Below are 21,747 nucleotides of genomic sequence, written 5' to 3'. Positions count from 1 at the left end.
CAACCGCACAGTTGCAGAGTTCACATGGCCTTGACAGGCGTTTAATTCCAAAGTCTTGGCGTACACTGGTTGGTGTTGCAACATGCCGCCTTTCGGCCTTGGAAGAATGAAAAGGCGAGTCAGCCCTGCCGTGAATGCAACTAGGTCCTTGCAGGTCTCTTCTGTGGCGGATGGAATCCGATCTCCCCTACTTAATCATGAAAACGAGGTAAATTTGAAACAACTAGTTGTGTCCTGAGAGAGTTAAATTTGGCGAGTGAATTAATGCCTCAGTTTCGTTTCTCGGTTCTCCCTGAAATGCCACACCCCAGAAGCTGCAGCGAACATTTCCACAGACACGCGCAGCGCTTCTTAGACAAAAGTGTCCCTTCCAGACTTCCATCGGGAGAACATGGGCAAAGATGAGGACATCTGGGACTACTGCTTCAGGGACTTGTTTCAGACGAGGGATGAGTGGTCCCTCGTGTGGGGGAACCGCACTTCTGCGGGACGTGACTGGGGGCACTACGAACAGCAGGCCTTTGGCAGGTGAGACACAGGCTCAAAGGAATTTCATCTTGGATGAAATGCTGAGCTGTGAAATATAACTAGAGTATTGTTCATGCTTTCCACTTGTTGCAGACCTGACAATGTCCAAGAGAATAATTGTAGACAACCAGTGCAGCGTTGCATTTGCCCACTGCGGAAAACTGGCGAAGGTGACGGAATTTGCTACCGTGTTACTGAGGGTGGACTGGAGTATACGGGCGGACTGGGGTGGCTCGGTCAATCCAGAACATTCATTTGCATTCAGAAATACTCCCTTTTTATCTCTCTTCCTTGTGTGCACACCTAGCTGCCGCCCTCAAATGTTTGGAGTGAGTGTGCACAGTGGGTAAACAAATGTCCAAAGTGCGACATGTTTTTGGGGGTTGAGGATAGAGGTGGGTGCGCCAGACAGCGCATGAGAAGAGCCGAGCCGGGGTCCCGCTGAGATGGATGAGCACCAACACGACCTGAGCCCCCCCCCCACCTCCCCCCACCACGAAAAACACACACAAAAATCAACATGGGAAGCATGAAAATAATTTTGTAGAAGACTGGTCGAGCTAATCACTCTTTGCGGTTCCGTCCTTTTCACTAACACCCCCCCCCCCTTCCCCTCTCCTCTCACTTTCCTTCTACCTCTCGCCCTCACCACCTCACCTCAAGAAGGTGCCACTCCAGAGCCCCAATGAGAACTCCGCCAGCCCCCGTCTCCCTACCTGAGCCCCCCCACCCACCCCCGCCCCCCATGTACTCTCCCTGCTGTGAGAGAGCCTTTGGTCTTTTTAGTTGTAATACAATGCTGGCTGTCACAGCTCTGAAAACCAAGATTGTGTTAAAACTATGAAACACGACACTGGCCATTGTCTATTGGTCAGAGATGCCACAACACAAGACATCGCACCAGTTGTGACAGTGATGACGTCCACCGCCGCTGAGAGCCGACACCCTCTCATAGGGAGTGGTCGGGCTCTGCTCGTGCTGGGCTCCAGGGTCCAAGTGGACCCAAAGCTGAGGCACAGACCGCCCTCTGGCTCGAGCCAGGCTCGAGCTTTCAGCGCGCGCCCTCCTCCAGTTTAGGAGAAAGCTGATATTCACACTGACGAAAATGCTATTTATGTGGAAAAAAAGGAAATACGTAAAATGTTCAGATATAACCTTTTGGCAGACACCCCACCAGGGAAACTGGAGGGATCAAGCAGGTCACCTAGAAAGCCTTGACTTGCGTAGATTTCCGAACTGTACTGCTGTGTAAATCCCAAAAAGTGAGGAAATCAACGAAACTCAAAGCTGGAATCAATGATTTGTAGATCATTTTGTGAATCAGCATGCAGCGTTGAAATTCTGTATTTTGCAGCACGGGGAGTCAGTGAAATAAAGATTACAGGCCTTATTACGATGTCGGTTGGAAAGCTTCCGACTGACAGTTGGATTCCCCTAGACCGAGTCAGAACCCATCCGCCTGAGTCAGTCGGATTCCAATCCGCCCGACTGATTACGATGCTTGTGGTCAGAAGGGGAACCATTCAGTCATTCCGAATCAGTCCCGAGTGGCAATTGGGGAATCCGAGTCGGTCCGAGGCGATACGTACAACTCTACGGACAGCATTTCTGGCCGACCGATTACAATGTCGGATTCTGACAGCCTTTCTGACTTGGTCTGTCCAACACGAAAAGGCTGTCGGAAACTGACTTTGGGGGCCCCTAGCTGATCTCCCCTCATCCGGAGTCCTCCGGTTTGAGGTTGAGGGATTACCCAAGGGATCCCCCTGTAAAACCATGCACAGTGTGGCAGGCACCATGGGGTGCCAGCCACAGGGTGCAAGGTTTTCCACAGACACCTATTTTCCCCATAGGAGCCTGTGTTGTCGGTCGGAACAATGGCTCCCATAGAAGTCAATGGGAGTCCTTCTGAACAGTGTTTGGAAGCATAGTAATCGGTCGGGTAGAATCGCCGACCGCGAGTTGGTCGGTTCCTGAATCCGAGACAGTGTCGGGGGGAACGTTTCCGCCCGACAACGTAATGAGGCCCAACATCATTATCCTAACTGTGCCTGGGCTGAATTTTAATTCCGCTTGCAGAATTGGAAAAATCTGGCGATTCCGCATTACTCTTGTAACATGGAGTTCCCGCCAAATTCCACCAGTCACTGTGTGGCAGAACTTTATTTCCATTCAAGCCATGCAATGACAAGGCGAATAATGCAAGGCTCCTGAATGAGGGCTGATGAGCGCGAGCAAAATGTGACACCCCCTAGCGTGAATTCCTGTCACTAGGAGACCTTCTGGTGAGATTTTATAATGCGGGCGGTCGCGGGCAAAGGGCTGCTTCCCGAGAAGACTTCTACTCGAGCAGCAGTAAAATCAACTCGAAAAAACTGTGGTGCCATTCGTGCTGATTTTTCAGCACGGAACGCGCTACTGCACTAAATCGTAGAGCGAACAGCACAGTGTGCATTTTCCTCCCACTGGAGGAACTCCGCAGAATCTATCAGAGTTTTTATGTAATGCAGCAGAATTCCGCAGGGTGAAACTCCAGAAGTTCCACCCACCCTCAATCCCAAGTGAGTGACATGCAAGGTTGGCAACCCTCTCTGGAAGGGCCAGAGGGTGGCACTTTAATAAGCATTTTAATAACATCCTCTTCATTTTTTGATTATGTCAATGTATTTAAAAGATCACAAGTAGCCATATAAAAATGTATTGAACAGTAACCTGCAGATATGATAGCATATAAGCACTGATTAGTTTCATTAAAATTAATATATATGAAAACAATAATAAGTAATTGATTTTAAAACATAATAAAATATATAAAACTTTTTTTAAAAACAGTTAAAGTATAAGTCTTGGATAAAAAAATGTAAAATATAATATTATCAGCTATATTATTAGGGATAAAACATTTAGTGATCAATAAAATTAAAGATATTAACTAGAACGTTAGAGATATGTGTACTCGTTTAAGCATGGCATTTCTGTTGCTTCACTTAATAATCGACTACGATTACTTTGTATCATTTTAAAATACATTTCAAGAGATTTCTTCTTGTACGTGCTGTTTTACCTTCAATTTTCAAAGGGGAAAAAGGCCAGCTTGTGTTGTTTATTCCTGGTTTTAACAGCGTTGATATGAAAATAATGATAAGAATACGTGCCAGGCAACTAAAAGAGTGGAACTCTTTTTAATAACCTCAGACAATGACAGCTTCTGTGAACACAGCATTATTGAAATCTCAGACTGTAGGTTGAACGGTTGTAAGACAAACTAACATGCACAAACCTATTGAGGCACATAAATATGGCATCAAAATTATTGTGTACTTCAATAATGTCTTCCTATACTTATAAGAGGAATGACAAAAATATTGTATCCAAAACATCGTGGAAGGGAATATCGTCCAAAACTAGGTGAGAATATCATCTTGCATTAAACATATTTTGTAATAAATATAGACCGTAAAATAATACATTACTATCATTACCTAAATGTAATTCAATGTAAATTAAATAGTTTCAATCAATTATTTCATTATATATATCTATATCTATATCTATATCTATATCTATATATATATATCTATATATATCTATATATCTATATGTCTATATATATATATATATATATATATATATATATATATATATATATATATATATATCCAAAACGAGAGTTGCCCACAAGATGAAGCCACATCACAGCGTGTTGTTCCATTTATTCCAAGGATAATATCAGCCTGGTTATAGCACACAAATATTGCGAAACGCGTTTCGGGCGTAACAACGCCCTTGATCACTGGCATAGGAGATCCCACAACTAACGCGTTTCGGGCGTAACAATGCCCTTGATCACTGGCATAGGAGACCCCACAAAATTTGGGGACCCCTTGGCGCCCACTGGGGTTTGATTTGGAGGCAACTCGTGGTTTTTGTATACAGCGGCTGGCTCGGCCGCGATGGGGCCCCACTGCAGAACAAGCGGGTCCGGAGTGCAGTGTACTAAGAAGCACTTCTGGAACAGCGTGTCCATTCTTAGGAGGGTGGAATCGTTCCTTTACCTCGCTGCAACGCATACCCACTGGGGTAAGACTATACATTTGGGGACCCCTTGGCGCCCACTGGGGTTTGATTTTGAGTGGACTACAGTAACCAGAATTCTCTGCGGCACACGCCCACATGGGCGGGACATTTATTGTGCTCAGGTGGACTGCTCTTGCTTTGGGGTTTCCTGTGCCAGTGATCAAGGGCGTCTATACGCCCGAAACGCGTTTGGCAATATTTGTGTGCTGCTACTTGGTTGAGACAATCCTTGGAATAAAATGGATTCAACACGCTGGGATGTGGCCTCGTCATTTGGAGGCAACTCGTGGTTTTTGTATATAGCGGCTGGCTCGGCCGCGATGGGGCCCCACTGCAGAACAAGCGGGTCCGGAGTGCAGTGTACTAAGAAGCACTTCTGGAACAGCGTGTCCATTCTTAGGAGGGTGGAATCGTTCCTTTACCTCGCTGCAACGCATACCCACTGGGGTAAGACTATAAATTTGGGGACCCCTTGGCGCCCGCTGGGGTTTGATTTTGAGCGGACTACAGTAACCAGAATTCTCTGCGGCACATGCCCACATGGGCGGGACATTTATTGTGCTCAGGTGGGCTGCTCTTGCTTTGGGGTTTCCTGTGCCAGTGATCAAGGGCGTCTATATGCCCGAAACGCGTTTGGCAATATTTGTGTGCTGCTACTTGGTTGAGACACTCCTTGGAATAAAATGGATTCAACACGCTGGGATGTGGCCTCGTCATTTGGAGGCAACTCGTGGTTTTTATATATATATGAATCCAGATTGCTCCCCACAGGTACGATGGAGCACACAGTGGGTTTTTGAAGAATCCAAATTATTAAACCACACATGACACGTTTCGGCTTCAATGCCTTTATCAAATGCTGATAAAAAGATGTTTGACCTTCAAGTCTTTAAATAGCTCCTATCTCGTTCTCATTGGAAAATACACTGTGGCAAGTAAAAAAGACTTCACATGCTTAGTTTGAAAAACCACCATCTCAAGTGTTTAATTGACCCCAGTGAAGTCCGTTGGCCCCATAATGTGCTCCAGCCCTGTAGCTTTCAATCATTGTTCATTTTTGCAATGGAAGCGGGCTGCACAGTAATCATTTGTATGCTGGTGGCACTTCTGTATTCACAATTTATATGCTGCCACTTTCAATTCAGGGGTGGTATCACATCTTACAGCAATTAAATAAATCAAAGTCTCTACAGCCATCGTCCAGCCACGTACTGCCCTCAAATAGTATGTACCTGATAGCGCTAGTTTGATAACCAACGCTAGTCAATGAAGTCATATCCCGACTCGTGTCAGCAGTACTTTCATTCCTATTTGGCTGCGGCGGTTCAGCAGTTTACAATTGATGAAAGAGTCCACAAAAGTGCCACTAATACTGTTAAACTTTCTTTAGGATGTGCGCCCCAATGTTCCAGTTGCTGCACATATAACATAAAACCAGATTTCTCCTCACTGGAACGACGAAGCACACAGTGGGGTTTTCAAGAATCCAATTTATTAGACCACACATGACGCGTTGCGGCTTCAATGCCTTTATCAAATGGTGTTAAAAATATGTTTGACCTTCTAATCTTCATATAGCTCTTATCTCGCTCTCTCTGAACTCTCTCTCTCTCTCTGTCTCTCTCTCTCTCTCTCTCTCTCTCTCTCTCTCACTATATTATCTACTGGCGGTCGCCAGTAGATAGTTATAGTTACAACCTAGTTTCCATAGGAAATCTCAAAATTCTATTTTGAATAACTTTGGCGCCGGTTGACGAATCCTCGCGAAATTTTTAAAACTAATGGGGCTCCTACCCTGAAAGTCTCGGGGTGATTCGTCAAGCGGGGGCCGAGAAAAAAGGGGGGTCCCAAAACGCGTTTTCCCCATGCATTTTTCCATAGGACCTTTAGACACAGCTACAGCCAGAACGGCTGAACAGAATAACTTGAAATTTTGCAAAGAGGTAGTCCTCAGGTCAGGCATGTGCCTTTTGCATATATGGTGTAAATCCGTTCAGTAGTTCCTGAGAAAATCAAAAGTAAAATCATATACATATCTGGGCGGAGCCTAACCACACATCTCATTGTGAGATCTGATTGGCTGTCAGCACTTCATCCAAGAAGTGTTGGCAGCAAACTTGGGACCAATATACATGATAGCACCTCATTAAAAAGCATTGAAGTTAATAGAAGGTTTTAAGACTTTAGTTACATTATAAATCATTTGTTGAAGGTACCATACTCATTTTAGGAATTGTAGTATGTTCTAAGGTGATTTTACCATGTGAAAAAGCCTTCTGCTGGGATATCATGAATCATGTTTGAGAGAAAACTATTTTCACATGCTTTTCCCACAGAGGTTTGGAAGGTGATCTATAAGCTAAACTGAGAGCATATTTTCTGTAAATTCACATTATCTTTCTCAGTCATGTGAGAATGAAGTCTGACATTCTCAGTAAAACATGTACATCCAACAAGGGCAGAGACTGTCAGTTGATTCCTTTGTGTTCTACTGCAGCTTCTCAGAGTGTTCCAAAGAACAACTAGAGCGCTAACAGTCTTACTTATGACAAAGGTATGGCACACCTGAAGCCATCTTGATTGGAATAAAGTGGTAACATTTAAAAAATTTAATTTAAAAAGGAACAAAATGAGAGGGTTCATTTTGCCATAGAATGTATGATTAGTGCTGCAGAAAGAAAAATTAGGGCACGTTTTGAGTGACTTCTCAAATCCTCTTCTATTTCATTAAAGAATTCTGACATGCAGACTGAAACATGCACTTTCAATACCAGCAGCAGACTTCCCTGGTGAGCAGTAGCTTTACTACAGTGATCTAATGAGCAACTAGAGTGCTAACATTCTGAATTTATGGCAAATGTGTGACACATCTGAATGCCTTCTTCATTGAATCAAAGTAAAAAAACTGACAGTATGCCTACTGAGGGGACTGCAGTAAATGAGGAAATTAGGAAACTTCATAACAAGTCTCCCAAGATGGCCACCAGAGACAAAAGAGCCCAAATGTAGCACAAATATCACCGAGATGTAGCCCAAGTATAGCCCAATGACAGAAATCCCAGAGTGTTTTAAAGAACAACTAGAGCGCTAACAGTCTTACTTATGAGAAAGGTATGGCACACCTGCAGCCATCTTGATTGGAATAAAGTGGTAACATTTAAAACATTTAATTTGCAAAGGAACAAAATGAGGGGGTTCATTTTGCCATAGAAATTATGACTAGTGCTGCAGAAAGAAAACTTAGGGCACATTTTGACTTCTCAAATCCTCTTCTATTTCATTAAAAAGTTCTGACATACAGACTGAAACATGCACTTTGAATACCAGCAGCAGACTTCCCTGGTGAGCAGTAGCTTTACTACAGTGATCTAATGAGGAACTAGAGTGCTACCATTCATAATTTATGGCAAATGTGTCACATCTGAATGCCTTCTTGATGGAACCAAAGTAAACAAGCATTGAAAATGCAATAGGTCTCGCCCTCGTTTAAGTTAAAGCAATTCTGTTTGTAATTAGGTGGCTTTTTAGCTTTGCTTTAATCAGTGTTTTTCAAAATTTCATGTAAATAACATGCATATCTGTATATGTATGCATGCATTTATATTTGTATTTATATAGATATGCAGATTATATATATGTTTATATATGTATGTATATACATATATACACATACATATATATAAATGCATATATGTGCATATGTGTGCGTGTAGAGAGAGGTAGAGAGAGGTAGAGAGGTAGAGATGTAGAGGTAGAGACGTAGAGGTAGAGAGGTAGAGGTAGAGAGGTAGAGGTAGAGAGGTAGAGAGTAGTAGAGAGAGAGGTAGAGAAAGGTAGAGAGGTAGAGAGTAGAGGATGAGTAGTAGAGAGTAGAGAGTAGAGAGAGAGTAGTAGAGAGAGTAGTAGAGAGTAGTAGAGAGAGTAGCAGAGAGTGAGTAGGAGAGAGTAGTAGTGAGTAGTAGAGAGTGAGTAGTAGAGAGTAGTAGCGAGTGAGAAGTAGAGAGTAGTAGAGAGTAGTAGAGAGTGAGTAGTAGAGGGAGTAGTAGAGAGTAGTAGAGAGTGAGTAGTAGAGGGAGTAGTAGAGAGTGAGTATTAGAGAGTGAGTAGTAGAGAGTAGTAGAGAGTGAGTAGTGGAGACTGAGTAGCAGAGAGAGAGTAGTAGAGAATGAGTAGTAGAGAATGAGTAGTAGAGTGAGTAGTAGAGAGTAGTAGAGAGTGAGTAGTAGAGAGTAGTAGAGAGTGAGTAGTAGAGAGTAGTAGAGAGTGAGTAGTAGAGAATGAGTAGTAGAGAGAGAGTAGTAGAGAGAGTGAGTAGTAGAGAGTAGTAGAGAGAGTAGTAGAGAGTAGTACAGAGTGAGTAGTAGAGAGTGATTAGGAGAGAGTAGTGAAGAAGTAGAGAGTGAGTAGTAGATAGTAGTAGAGAGTGAGTAGTAGAGTGAGTAGTAGGGAGTAGTAGGGAGTAGTAGAGAGTGAGTAGTAGAGTGAGTAGTAGAGTGAGTAGTAGAGAGCAAGTAGTAGAGAGTGTGTAGTAGAGAGAGAGTAGTAGAGAGTAGTAGAGGGTGAGTAGTAGAGAGTGAGTAGTTGAGAGAGTAGTAGTAGAGTAGTAGAGAGTGAGTAGTAGAGAGTGAGTAGTAGAGAGTGAGTAGTAGAGAGTAGTAGAAAGTGAGTAGCAGAGAGAGTAGTAGAGAGTAGTAGAGTGAGTAGTAGAGAGTGAGTAGTAGAGAGAGAGAGTAGTAGAGAGTGAGTGGTAGAGAGTAGTAGAGTGAGTAGTAGAGAGAGTAGTAGAGTGAGTAGTTGAGAATGAGTAGTAGAGAGTAGTAGAGAGTAGTAGAGAGTAGTAGAGAGTGAGTAGTAGAGAGTGAGTAGTAGAGTAGTAGAAAGTGAGTGGTAGAGAGTAGTAGAGAGTAGTAGAGAGTGAGTAGTAGAGAGTGAGTAGTAGAGAGTAGTAGAGTAGTAGAGAGTAGTAGAAAGTGAGTAGTAGAGAGTGAGTAGTAGAAAGTAGTAGCGAGTGAGTAGTAGAGAGTGAGTAGTTTAATTTAAAAGGAACACAATGAGGAGGTTCATTTTGCCATAGAAATTATGATTAGTGAGGAAAAAAGAAAAATTAGGGCACATTTTGAGTGACTTATCAAATCCTCTTCTATTTCATTAAAAAATTCTGACATGCAGACTGAAACATGCACTTTCAATACCAGCAGCAGACTTCCCTGGTGAGCAGTAGCTTTACTACAGTGATCTAATGAGCAACTAGAGTGCTACCATTCAGAATTTATGGAAAATGTGGGTCACATCTGAATGCCTTCTTAATGGAATCAAAGTAAACAAGCATTGAAAATGCAATAGGTCTCGCCCTCGTTTAAGTTAAAGCAATTCTGTTTGTAATTAGGTGGCTTTTTAGCTTTGCTTGTATTAGAGTTTTTCAAACTTTCATGTACATACCATGCATATGTATGCATATATGTATATGTTTGCATGAATTTATATTTATATAGATATGCAGATTATATTTATATGTTTATATATTCACTGAAAAAACCATAGGTTTCACACACGTTATAGTTACGAATTAGCATTTAAAAAACCTTGCAAATTCACTTAAAAAACCATAGGTTTCACACATGTTATAGTTAGCTGGACATTTCACTCATAAAAAACCAATGAAATTCCCCCGTTATAGTTAGTGCAGGCAACTATAACTCACGCGACCGCAATCCTCTGCTGATGACGTCAGATATTACATCACTGTATTTAGACACTTATTTACCCATGTCTTCTTCCATTAATCTTTAGCTATACATATATTACAAATATTTATTTTTCATAAAGACACATATGTCATCAGTGATGTAATATCTGACGTCATGAGCAGAGGATTGCGGTCGCGTGTGTTATAGTTGCCTGCACTAACTATAACGGGGGAATTTCATTGTTTTTTTACGAGTGAAATGTCCAGCTAACTATAACATGTGTGAAACCTATGGTTTTTTAAGTGAATATATATATATATATGTATGTGATCAAGACCCGAGGAGGGGCTGAAACACGTCATGGCGATTTGCACTATTAAAAATTAAAATTAGCACCTACTTTTGTGGTATTAACAATTTCAAAAAAGCATTTAAATTTAAATAGTAACTGCATCGTAAATTTACAATTAAAATATATATCATTATATACACCAAACCAAAATATATAATTAAATATATAGAACACATAAAAGAGTGATATATATATGTATAAATGTATATATATATATATATATATATATATATATATATATATATATATATATATATATATGTATCACAATTTCAAACCAAAGAAATCGCAGTTCAACAAGAGGTACAAAAAGGTATATCCAATTTATTTCAAAGTCACCATACTATGGGCCTGATTTCAATGGCGTGAGGTCGGACTGCTGGCTGCTATTGCAGCGGTCAGGAAACTGCCGAGTAGCATGTGGGTGGTCCGACTGCTGTATTCCAATTCAACTTCCAGGCTGGCCACCGGAATGGCATCGGTGACATTGCAGGGGCATGCTTTGGCCATGGAAAAGGGCTGCAACACTTGCCTCTGTTGTGCAGCACTTCCTGCACATCCATGCACCGTGTCCCATGCACCATGTCATGCATGGAGGTGAGTGGGAGAACAGCCGACGATGGCAGGGGGCCCTGTTTGGGGCCCACAGATCCCTTTCTAACAACCTTTTCACGGTGGCCTTCTTGCCCTTATAAGGTTGTCAGAAAGGGATTTTGTAATCCAGATGGCTGTGCCTGCTTCTGCGCTACTGCCTTTCTGGGACGGAACTCCGACCGTCGCCCCGTCGGGTTTTATGACCCTGGTGGAGCCGGTGGTCTTGTGTCCGACAGCTGTGGGTCCGACTACCAGTATCAAAATAGGGGGGTCGGACCGAAGGGCTGTCGGCGGTCGGACGGAAGGTCGACGGCCTGTCAGTGGTCTGACCACCACTATTGGAATCAGGCCCTATATATTGATATTTAAATATATATATATAGTTCTTTTTTTTCTTCTTTTTTGTGAGAAAACCTTTGTATATCGAGTCCCATACAAAGAAAGACTCGCACTCCAGGATCGTGGTCACAAAAGATTATTATATCTGTATTAACGGCCGTTAATACAAATATAATAATCTTTAGTGGCCACGATCCTGGAGTGCGAATGTTTCTTTGTATGGGACTCGATATACAAAGGTTTCCTAAAAAATGACCGCGGCCTCCTGCGCCCGTTCTTTGCACTGGCCCCGTATATATATATATATATATATATATATATATATATATATATGTATATATATATATATATATATATTACCGCTTCAAGTTTGCCCGTAGCAATGAGATGCACTCTAACACCAGCTTGAGGCATCAAGCCTTTATTGGTATGGAAAGCGCCACGTCCGCCGATTGCCATAAGCAGTTCCTCCGTCAGAGTCCGCCTGACGCGTTTCCAAAGCCAATCCCTCTTTCTCAAAGGCTTCTGACAGGTAAGATCACGTACACTCCGGTCCCTGTTCATTTAAATGCTGCTATACCACGCCCCCAGATGGGTGGCTCGAATGAGTCTGTGGGGCATTCTGTGAACTGTGGTTCCCGGTGCCGTAGATGGCGGTACTAATTACTGCTGCGAAAGTATTCCAAGCCCTGTATGGGCCTCAGCGGGCGGGAAGCTGTCCTCAATCCGTAAGCTGGCGTTCCACATATATGTCTTGGTGGATACCAAGACAGTGGCCCCCTCAGTTCGCGGGGTTGGTGCATACTCGGCAGCAGGGCCGCCGCCAAAATATTACCGCTTCAAGTTTGCCCGTAGCAATGAGATGCACTCTAACACCAGCTTGAGGCATCAAGCCTTTATTGGTATGGAAAGCGCCACGTCCGCCGATTGCCATAAGCAGTTCCTCCGTCAGAGTCCACGGCCAATCCCTCTTTCTCAAAGGCTAATGACAGGTAAGATCACGTACACTCCGGTCCCTGTTCATTTCAATGCTGCTATACCACGCCCCCAGATGGGCGGCTCGAATGAGTCTGTGGGGCATTCTGTGAACTGTGGTTCCCGGTGCCGTAGATGGCGGTACTAACTACCAGTCCGACTACCAGTATCAAAATAGGGGGGTCGGACCGAAGGGCTGTCGGCGGTCGGACGGAAGGTCGACGGCCTGTCAGTGGTCTGACCACCACTATTGGAATCAGGCCCTATATATTGATATTTATATATATATATATAGTTCTTTTTTTTCTTCTTTATTGTGAGAAAACCTTTGTATATCGAGTCCCATACAAAGAAAGACTCGCACTCCAGGATCGTGGTCACAAAAGATTATTATATCTGTATTAACGGCCGTTAATACAAATATAATAATCTTTAGTGGCCACGATCCTGGAGTGCGAATGTTTTTTTGTATGGGACTCGATATACAAAGGTTTCCTAAAAAATGACAGCGGCCTCCTGCGCCCGTTCTTTGCACTGGCCCCGTATATATATATATATATATATATATATATATATATATATAGATATATAGATATATATATATATATATATGTATGTATATATATATATATATATATATATATATATATATATATATATATATATATATATATATATATATTCTAGACAACTCGCAATTGAAACTCCCTGGTAGGGAATCACGGGTGCAGACCACTTGAAGTGCCAAACAATTTTATTTATTCATTTTCCCCATCGATGTCAGGACGCGTTTCGGCCGTCCCAGCGGCCTTGATCACCTGACCACGCGTATGTGCAAATCCGTTTTTAAAGTGCAAGTGCATACGTAATTTCAATAGACATAGAAGAAATATTTTGACATCAGGAAATACAGTGTAAATACAATGCGTTCATCGAAAATCGAAAATAAACAAATGCCTAAAATATGTCACATTGTAATTGGAATACAAGGCCCAAATGCCTATGATTAAATCAATTAAATATATTTCATATACATCTCTCTCCTTGATGTCGTTTGACCTAATGTCCTATGTCATATTGTTTTTTGTATATAAAGTGCTCACCGTGTTGTAATGAGAAAACCATCATATAAATAAATTCCAAAGACTCCCACAGTAGTTCAACTTTAAGTTCGAATAAGTAACCAACTAAAGTGCAAAAATGCAACAGTACTGGATGAACATAAAGTGACTGGTGCTCCTTGGTGCAAAAAAGGTAATCATTTTAGAAAAGTAGTCCGACTCCATGTTCAAAATACAAAGTCAATTATTACATCACTGTATTTAGACACTTATTTACCTATGTCTTCTTCCATTAATTTTTAGTTATACATATATTACAAATATTTTTTTTTCAGAAAGACACATATGTCATCAGTGATGTAATATCTGACGTCATCAGCAGAGGATTGCGGTCGCGTGAGTTATAGTTGCCTGCACTAACTATAACGGGGGAATTTCATTGGTTTTTCACGAGTGAAATGTCCTGCTAACTATAACATGTGTGAAACCTATGGTTTTTTCAGTGAATTTGCAAGGTTTTTTAAATGCTAATTCCTAACTATAACGTGTGTGAAACCTATGTTTTTTTCAGTGAATTTGTACGGTTTTTTAAATGCAAATTTATTTTGGAGATTTTTGGTAAAAAATAATATCCAACCTATGTATAAAATAATATATGTACTATATCCTGCATTATGGAATGGTTAATTTTTTAAAAATTAATGTTTACATACAGTTGTACATCACAGTTATTATCTTCTACAACTCTTGAAACTTGTATTTTTTTTTTTATGCATTTTTTGCCGTGCGCGTACGGTAAGCTGACGCTACGCGCTCCGTACATCATAAGTACGGTGCGCTTATGTGATACGATGCCAGTAGATAATATATATATATATATATATATTATATATATATATATATATATATATATATATATATATATTCACTGAAAAAACCATAGGTTTCAGACCTGATATAGTTAGGAATTAGCATTTAAAAAACCTTAGAAATTCACTGAAAAAACAATAGGTTTTAGGGGTGTTATAGTTAGCTGGACATTTCACTCGAACAAAACCATTGAAATTCCTCCGATATAGTTAGTTGTACTAACTACATCTCGCGCGCTCGCAATCCACTGCTGATGATGTCACATATTACATCATTCATGACATGGTCAGTGACATCACGGATGACATCTCAAATGACATCACTGATGACATCACTGATGACATCATCCAGAGAAGGTGGTTTGGTTCGTTATTTAAATATGTATTATATATGTAGCAATTTGCATTGAAGAATGAGTGGATATATAAATATAAATATCTGGATGGAGGATTTAGTAGCAGTGTGATTGACTGTTTACTTGACTAATTTATAGTGTCTCACTAAATATATTGGATAGTGACTAAACTGTGTGAATATCTATATCACTTTGTCAGTTGTTGTGTAAACTGCTGCACTAGTTGGTTACTAGCTACGTGAAAGTCTATATTATTTATTGATTAGCTAACTGAGTATTTGTATGGGAGAGTGAATGTGTGTGTGGTTCGGTGGGGGGTGTGTGACTGCCCAAAGATGTGTGAATAGTTGATTCAGTAGGTATATGAAGTTAAAACTACATGTTATAACAGTTGTTTGGGTGAGTGAATATCTTTATGGGTATGGCGATGAGCAAATATATGTCTCAATGGTACATGTCCAACAAACTAGAAAAATAAAAGCCAGTGTATGTGTCAGTTGTTGTATATAAATAAGTATACATAAGACTCAGTGATTGTATGAGTGACTGTATGGATTACTGTATAGTTGTAATAGTGATTTTAAAACACACTAAGTATGAGCTATTATCTATATGAATAGATGAAGTGGTGTTTTTATAAGTGTATAGCTAAGTAAAAGTAAGTATGATCCATTGTTTGCATAAGTGAGTAGGATGACTTCATAAGTGATTAGGATGTGTGCTGGTGTGTAATGTCGATATAGGTGTATAAGTATATTTGATAGTGTTCTATTGATCATTGACAGCATGTATGAGTGAATCTATAGGTAAGTGATTAGATGTGTGTATAGATCTAGGAATCACTGAGTGGGTGTTGAGAAACTTGTATTGGTGTGTCAATGGTTTTAAATCTCACACTCTCTATTTTACAGTGAGTGATGAAAGGTTATACTAGTGTATGATGAGGTGTATCTGATTGTCACGTGGATGATGTCATCAGTGATGTCATTTGAGATGTCATCAGTGATGTCACTGACCATGTCATGAATGATGTAATATGTGACATCATCAGCAGTGGATTGCGGGCGCGCAAGATGTAGTTAGTACAACTAACTATATCGGAGGAATTTCAATGGTTTTGTTTGAGTGAAATGTCCAGCTAACTGTAACACCCCTAAAACCTATTGTTTTTTCAGTGAATTTCTAAGGTTTTTTAAATGCTAATTCCTAACTATATCAGGCCTGAAACCTATGGTTTTTTCATTGAATTTCAAAGGTTTTTTAAATGCTAATTCCTAGCTATATCAGGCCTGAAACCTATGGTTTTTTCAGTGAATTTCAAAGGTTTTTTAAATGCTAATTCCTAACTATATCAGGCCTGAAACCTATGGTTTTTTCAGTGAATTTCAAAGGTTTTTTAAATGCTAATTCCTAACTATATCAGGCCTGAAACCTATGGTTTTTTCAGCGAATTTCAAAGGATTTGTAAATGACAATTTTTAATATATTAATTGTTATACTGATTTTTTTATACTGATTTACTACATTGTTTAAACTGTTTATTTTTAGATATTTTATTTTTGTAATTACATTATACATTAGAATACAAAATATACATTTTCAGAATGAATTACTATAGTTTAAATACTTTGCAAATAGGCAATAGACTTTTAAGTACAGTAGTTACAGTTGTTGCAATGGGCAATACAATTTCAAACACAAAGCAACATTGAGCTCAATGTGAATTTCTAGTCAAATGCAATTAGTTACTTTATAGATTACTTTTCTAACCACAGGACTGGATGCTAGATTCAGTCCTTGGACATCTCCTGTAAACAGTTGAGTAAAAGCGTTTTGGTTACAGTAGTGATTTTTAAGTATTATTATTGTATTTTAAAAGTTGACACTTAGAACATTTTTCACATAGAATCACCAATGTTATCCTATGGCAGAAAATTCACTTAGCAGGTAAGTAGTGTTATCGTTACTTTTTCTTACTCAGTGGTGGATCCTGGATCCAGCACAGGTGAATCTCCTGTAAACAGTTGAAAGAATGTGTTTAAGTCATACAGACGATTTTTTAGAAATATTTTTAGTTTGTGAAAATAGAAATTTTTCTACTTAAAAGCACACAATGGATTCCTATGGAAGGAAATACAAGTTACTGTTAAGTACGCTTAAAATTACTTTTCAGGGTCAGTGCTGGTCTAAAAGATGCAGCACTGGGTTTACTCCTGATAACAGGTGAGTAAATCGGAATTCGTAGTTCGGCTGATTTTAGAGGAATATTTATACGTTTCAAAAATGGACACAGAAACTATTCTGCTGAAAACCACACAATGGATTCCTATGGAAGGAAATACAAGTTACTAGTAAGTACGCTTACAATTACTTTTCGGGGTCAGTGCTGGGCTAAAAGATGCAGCCCTGGGTTCTCTCCTGATAACAGTTGAGTAAATTGGAATTCGTAGTTCGGCTGATTTTAGAGGAATATTTGTACGTTTCAAAAATGGACACAGAAACTTTTCTGCTGAAAACCACACAATGGATTCCTATGGAAGGAAATACAAGTTACTGGTAAGTACGCTTAGAACTATTTTTCAGGGTCAGTGCTGGGCTAAAAGATGCAGCCCTGGGTTCTCTCCTGATAACAGGTGAGTAAATTGGAATTCGTAGTTCGGCTGATTTTAGAGGAATATATGTACGTTTCAAAAATGGACACTTAGAAACTTTTCTGCTGAAAACCACACAATGGAGTCCTATGGAAGGAAATACAAGTTACTGGTAAGTACGCTTAGAATTATTTTTCAGGGTCAGTGCTGGGCTAAAATATGCAGCCCTGGGTTCTCTCCTGAGAACAGGTGAGTAAATTGGAATTCGTAGTTCGGCTGATTTTAGAGGAAAATTTGTACGTTTTAAAAATGGACACTTAGAAACTTTTCTGCTGAAAACCACACAATGGAGTCCTATGGAAGGAAAACTAGGCCACCAGGTACCTCCAGTAAGCGCCACGGTGTAAAAAGGGGCGTGGTCTCATCACACCTCTCTGCAACGCAGCCCCCTGGCGCATACTGGAGGTTCCTGGTGGGCTAGTTGGCCCCCAGGGACCCCCAGTATTCAAGGGGAATTAGTTCCCCCTCTGCAAACGCGCCAGGGGGCGCGTTTGCAGAGTGGTGTAAGGAGGGGGCGTGGCCTCCGGCCCAATTCCGTTTTTTTTCCCTTCTTTTTTTAGAAGGGTGCCTGTGTAGCCCCCCCCCCCCCCTTCTTTTTCTATTTTTTTGGCCCTGGAGACCCCATCCCCCAGGGCCTGACCCCAATTTTTATACATGAAAAAAAAATCCCCCGGGGCATGGGCCATTAAAAAAAAAATGTATGGAGGGGCGCTGCGTAGCCCCCCTCCTCTGGCCACTTCCCCAATCCCCCATGGTCCCAGCCGGCTCCCTGCCTTCTGCGGGAGCCGGCATTGCTTTTCCACATGGGGAGCAGCTAACATGCTGCTCCCCATGTGGAAAAGCAATCTGCTTTGCTTCATTGAAGCGAGAGCAGGTTTCCCTGCTCTCGCTTCAATGAAGCAAAGCAGTTTGCAATGGCAGGGTGTGAGCCGCGAGGCTCCCGCAATGCCATTGCAAACAGCAGTGTCCCGGGGTGAGCACCCCGGGACACTGCAGGAGCCGGCCCCGGGGGGTGGCGGTCCCCGGGGCTGGGGGGGCCTGAGAGTCCCCCACATCAAATTGTTTTAAGCCCCGGGGGGTGGCGGTCCCTGGGGCTGGGGGGCTGGGGGGCTGCAAGCCCCCCCACCTATGTTAACGAAGCCCGAGGGTGGCGGTCCCTGGGGCTGCGGGGGGGCCGTGAGCCCCCCGCATATACAATCTTTGAGCCCCGGGGGGTGGCGGTCCCCGGGGCAGTGTGGGGGGGATTGGGATCCCCCACTTTTTTTTTTAATTATGCCCCCAGGATTTGGCCCCCGGGGGCAAATTAGAATATTCAGCGCGGGAGCCCCCGATGACTTTTTTTTTTTTTCCGGACCAAATTCGCGCTGGGTGCGCGAATCTCACCGATTTTTTTTAAAAAAATGCTTTTTTTGGCCCTGGGGGTCCTTGTGGAACCCCTGAGCAGGCCTAGGGGGTCAGGGTGTTTCTACCCTGCCCCCTTTTTGTGTTTTTTGCATTTGTTTTATAGGTTTCTTGTGCCTCGGTTCTACCGAGGCACAAGATGACTGCCAACACTTCCTGATCTGGAGTGTTGACAGCCAATTAGAATACAGCTCGTGCACGGCAGGGTGCGCGCTGGGGGCGGGGAGGGTGCGCGGATCCTCCGAGGCCATAGATATATCTATGATTTTACTTTTGATTTTCTCAGGAACTACTGAACGGATTTACACCATTTAAGCAAAAGGCACGAGTCTGAATGCATGGGGAAAACGCGTTTTGGGACCCCATTTTTTCTCGGCCCCCACTTGACGAATCATCGTGAAATTTTCAGGATAGGAGCGGACTGGAGCTGGGCAAAAGTTTGGAAAATTTTGCGAAGATTCGTCAATTGGCGCCAATGTTATTTCAAATTAAATGTTGCGGATTTCCTATGGAAAATAGGTCCAAATTATATCTACCTACTGGCGACCGCCAGTAGGTAATATATATATATATATATATATCCCACACGTTCAGTCCGGCGCAATCCTTCCCAGGTGTATCAAAGGAATCACACAGGAGCCGTGGCCTCTATTTCAGTGCAGATTTATTGCAGACACAAAACGTTTTGTGTCTGCAATAAATCTGCACTGAAATAGAGGCCACGGCTCCTGTGTGATTCCTTTGATACACCTGGGAAGGATTGCGCCGGACTGAACGTGTGGGAAATTTTGGGGGTGGCTACCCCAGCCGTGAGCCCGCGGAACTAGAGGCTTGGGAACAGCTACAATCTTCGTGTTCATATCTATATATATATATATATATACATACACACACACACATATATATGTCCTTTCCCTTGGTTCCACTTTTACCGGGACATGCAGCGCTCTTTGTGGGTTTGTTTCCCTGCGACAGAACCACGCCGCTCCATATGCACACAAAATCTCTCCAGCCGGAGGGATACAAACGGGACGAACTCTCGTATTCCTTTCTTTTGCACTTTTTATTTTGATTCGGAATGTCATGATTCCTTGCTCATGATCAACCTGGCTTTTGGGCACGCCCATACATATATTCAAATAGCTGTTACATCATTTCCTACCACAGTTCAGTGTGCCCCTATGCCTTCTGGAGGATGTAGTTTTTTCCTTTTTTAATAAAAAGTGAAAGTGACATTAAACAAATAAAGTGATACTTATTTTTCAGAGCCAAAGACATTAACAAAGATTATTCTTTGTGCAATTAAAGCCCATTTCTTTTCCTTTTTAGAAACGGAGGCGTATCATCTTTTTATTTATTTATTCTTCTTCGCTTCAGTGGGAAATGACCAGTTTATTGCTTCCTCTGTCCTATACTTTAACACCTTTCTTCTGAATGCTAAATTCGAACTCAAGCTCATTTTTAATATTCCTCCTTTTCTATTTTAAGCTTTTATAGTTATTTCGTTCCATTCCTTTTTTTTTCTGTATTATTAATTTTCCTGTGTCTGGTTTTTCTCTTATCTTTCTTTTCTTTATCATTCTTCCTTTTTCTTTTTTATATCCTGTTTTCACAATCACCATGAGAAGCTATCAAATATTACAGATGAATATAAAGTTCTTCCGACTGATTAAGCCCATGTGGATGCAATGTTCGCAATTTTAAAATGTAACGCGATTCTTTCTGGCGTAGTTGTTTTTCACGATCTCCACCCCGTTCTTTCTTTGGGATCGTATCAATGCCATACAATCTTAATTGTTTCCAGTCTCCTTTATGATGGTCTTCCATGTGTTTTGCTACAGCATTTGTTCTGTCCTTGTGTATTGTCGCCCTAACGTGTTCCAAGATTCGCTTCTTTAGTTCGAATATGGTGCTCCCCATATATCTTAGGGGGCACGGGCATTCCACAATGTATATTGTATATTGGGTTTTACATATTATCAATTGACGGATTTGCTATGCTCTGTTGTTGGTCATCTTGATTTCCTTTCTCTGTTTCGCAATTTGGCAAGCTTAACACATGTGACATTTCACAAAGCCTTTCGTGTTGAGCCATGTGCCTTCCTTTTTCTTCCCTTTAAAATGGCTATGGATCAAATGATCTTTTAAGTTTTTGGCTCTTCTGTACGTCACTGTTGGGTGTTTCCCCACTATTTGTTTCAGTGTGCTGTCCAGCTGTAGAATTTTCCAGTTTTTTCTTAAGATTCTCATTATTTGTTTACTTTCCAATGAGTAATCTGTTGTTAGCCGGATTGGTTCTTTTACTGCCCCTTCATCTTTTGGTTTCAGGGCTAAGCATTCTTCTCGTGATTTGCTGTTTGTTCTTTCCCAACATTTTCGGACTGTCTTGACATTGTATTTTCTTCTCTTGAAACGTTTAACTGTATCGCTCCCATGTTTCCTTCATTCTGTCTCCTCACTGCAAATTCGCCTGATCCTCAAAAATTCCCCATATGGGATACTTGAGATAAGAGATTTCTGATGGAAGCTTGACGCTTCCAAATTAGCATTAGTCGCTGTACTTTTCCTGTGAAGGGTGGTATGAATCTGACTGTCTTGAATATAGATTTCAGTATCCAGGAAGACTACTCGTTTATTGCTCATTTCATAAGTAAATTTCAAGTGTGTTGTACTGTTGTTTAAAATTTCGAAGTATTCCTGGAATTGCTCTGCTGTGCCATCCCATATAATCAGTAGGTCATCGATAAATTGTTTCCAGCTGACTATTTTGTTCAGCATTCTGTCATTTCCCACACTCCACGCTACTTCTTTCTCCCAGTATCCCATAGCCAAACAGGCGTAACTAGGGCTAAACCTC

The 21,747-nt window shown here is 41.4% G+C and overlaps 1 long non-coding RNA gene across 1 annotated transcript in view; it reads left to right on the top strand.

Annotated features, from left to right (window-relative positions):
- The first annotated feature begins 338 nt into the window (after positions 1 to 338).
- LOC146788682 (uncharacterized) overlaps positions 339 to 21,747 on the top strand; it is a 27,390-nt gene continuing 5,981 nt past the window's right edge. Inside the window, exon 1 of the long non-coding RNA XR_014970898.1 lies at positions 339 to 528. This is a non-coding gene — a long non-coding RNA (uncharacterized LOC146788682). The remainder of the gene's footprint in view (positions 529 to 21,747) is intronic.

Source organism: Triturus cristatus, chromosome 11 (genome assembly GCF_964204655.1).
Source record: "Triturus cristatus chromosome 11, aTriCri1.1, whole genome shotgun sequence".
NCBI lineage: Eukaryota > Metazoa > Chordata > Amphibia > Caudata > Salamandridae > Triturus > Triturus cristatus.
Note: the sequence above shows the minus strand (reverse complement) of the source record. Positions and strands in the feature narration are given on the sequence as shown.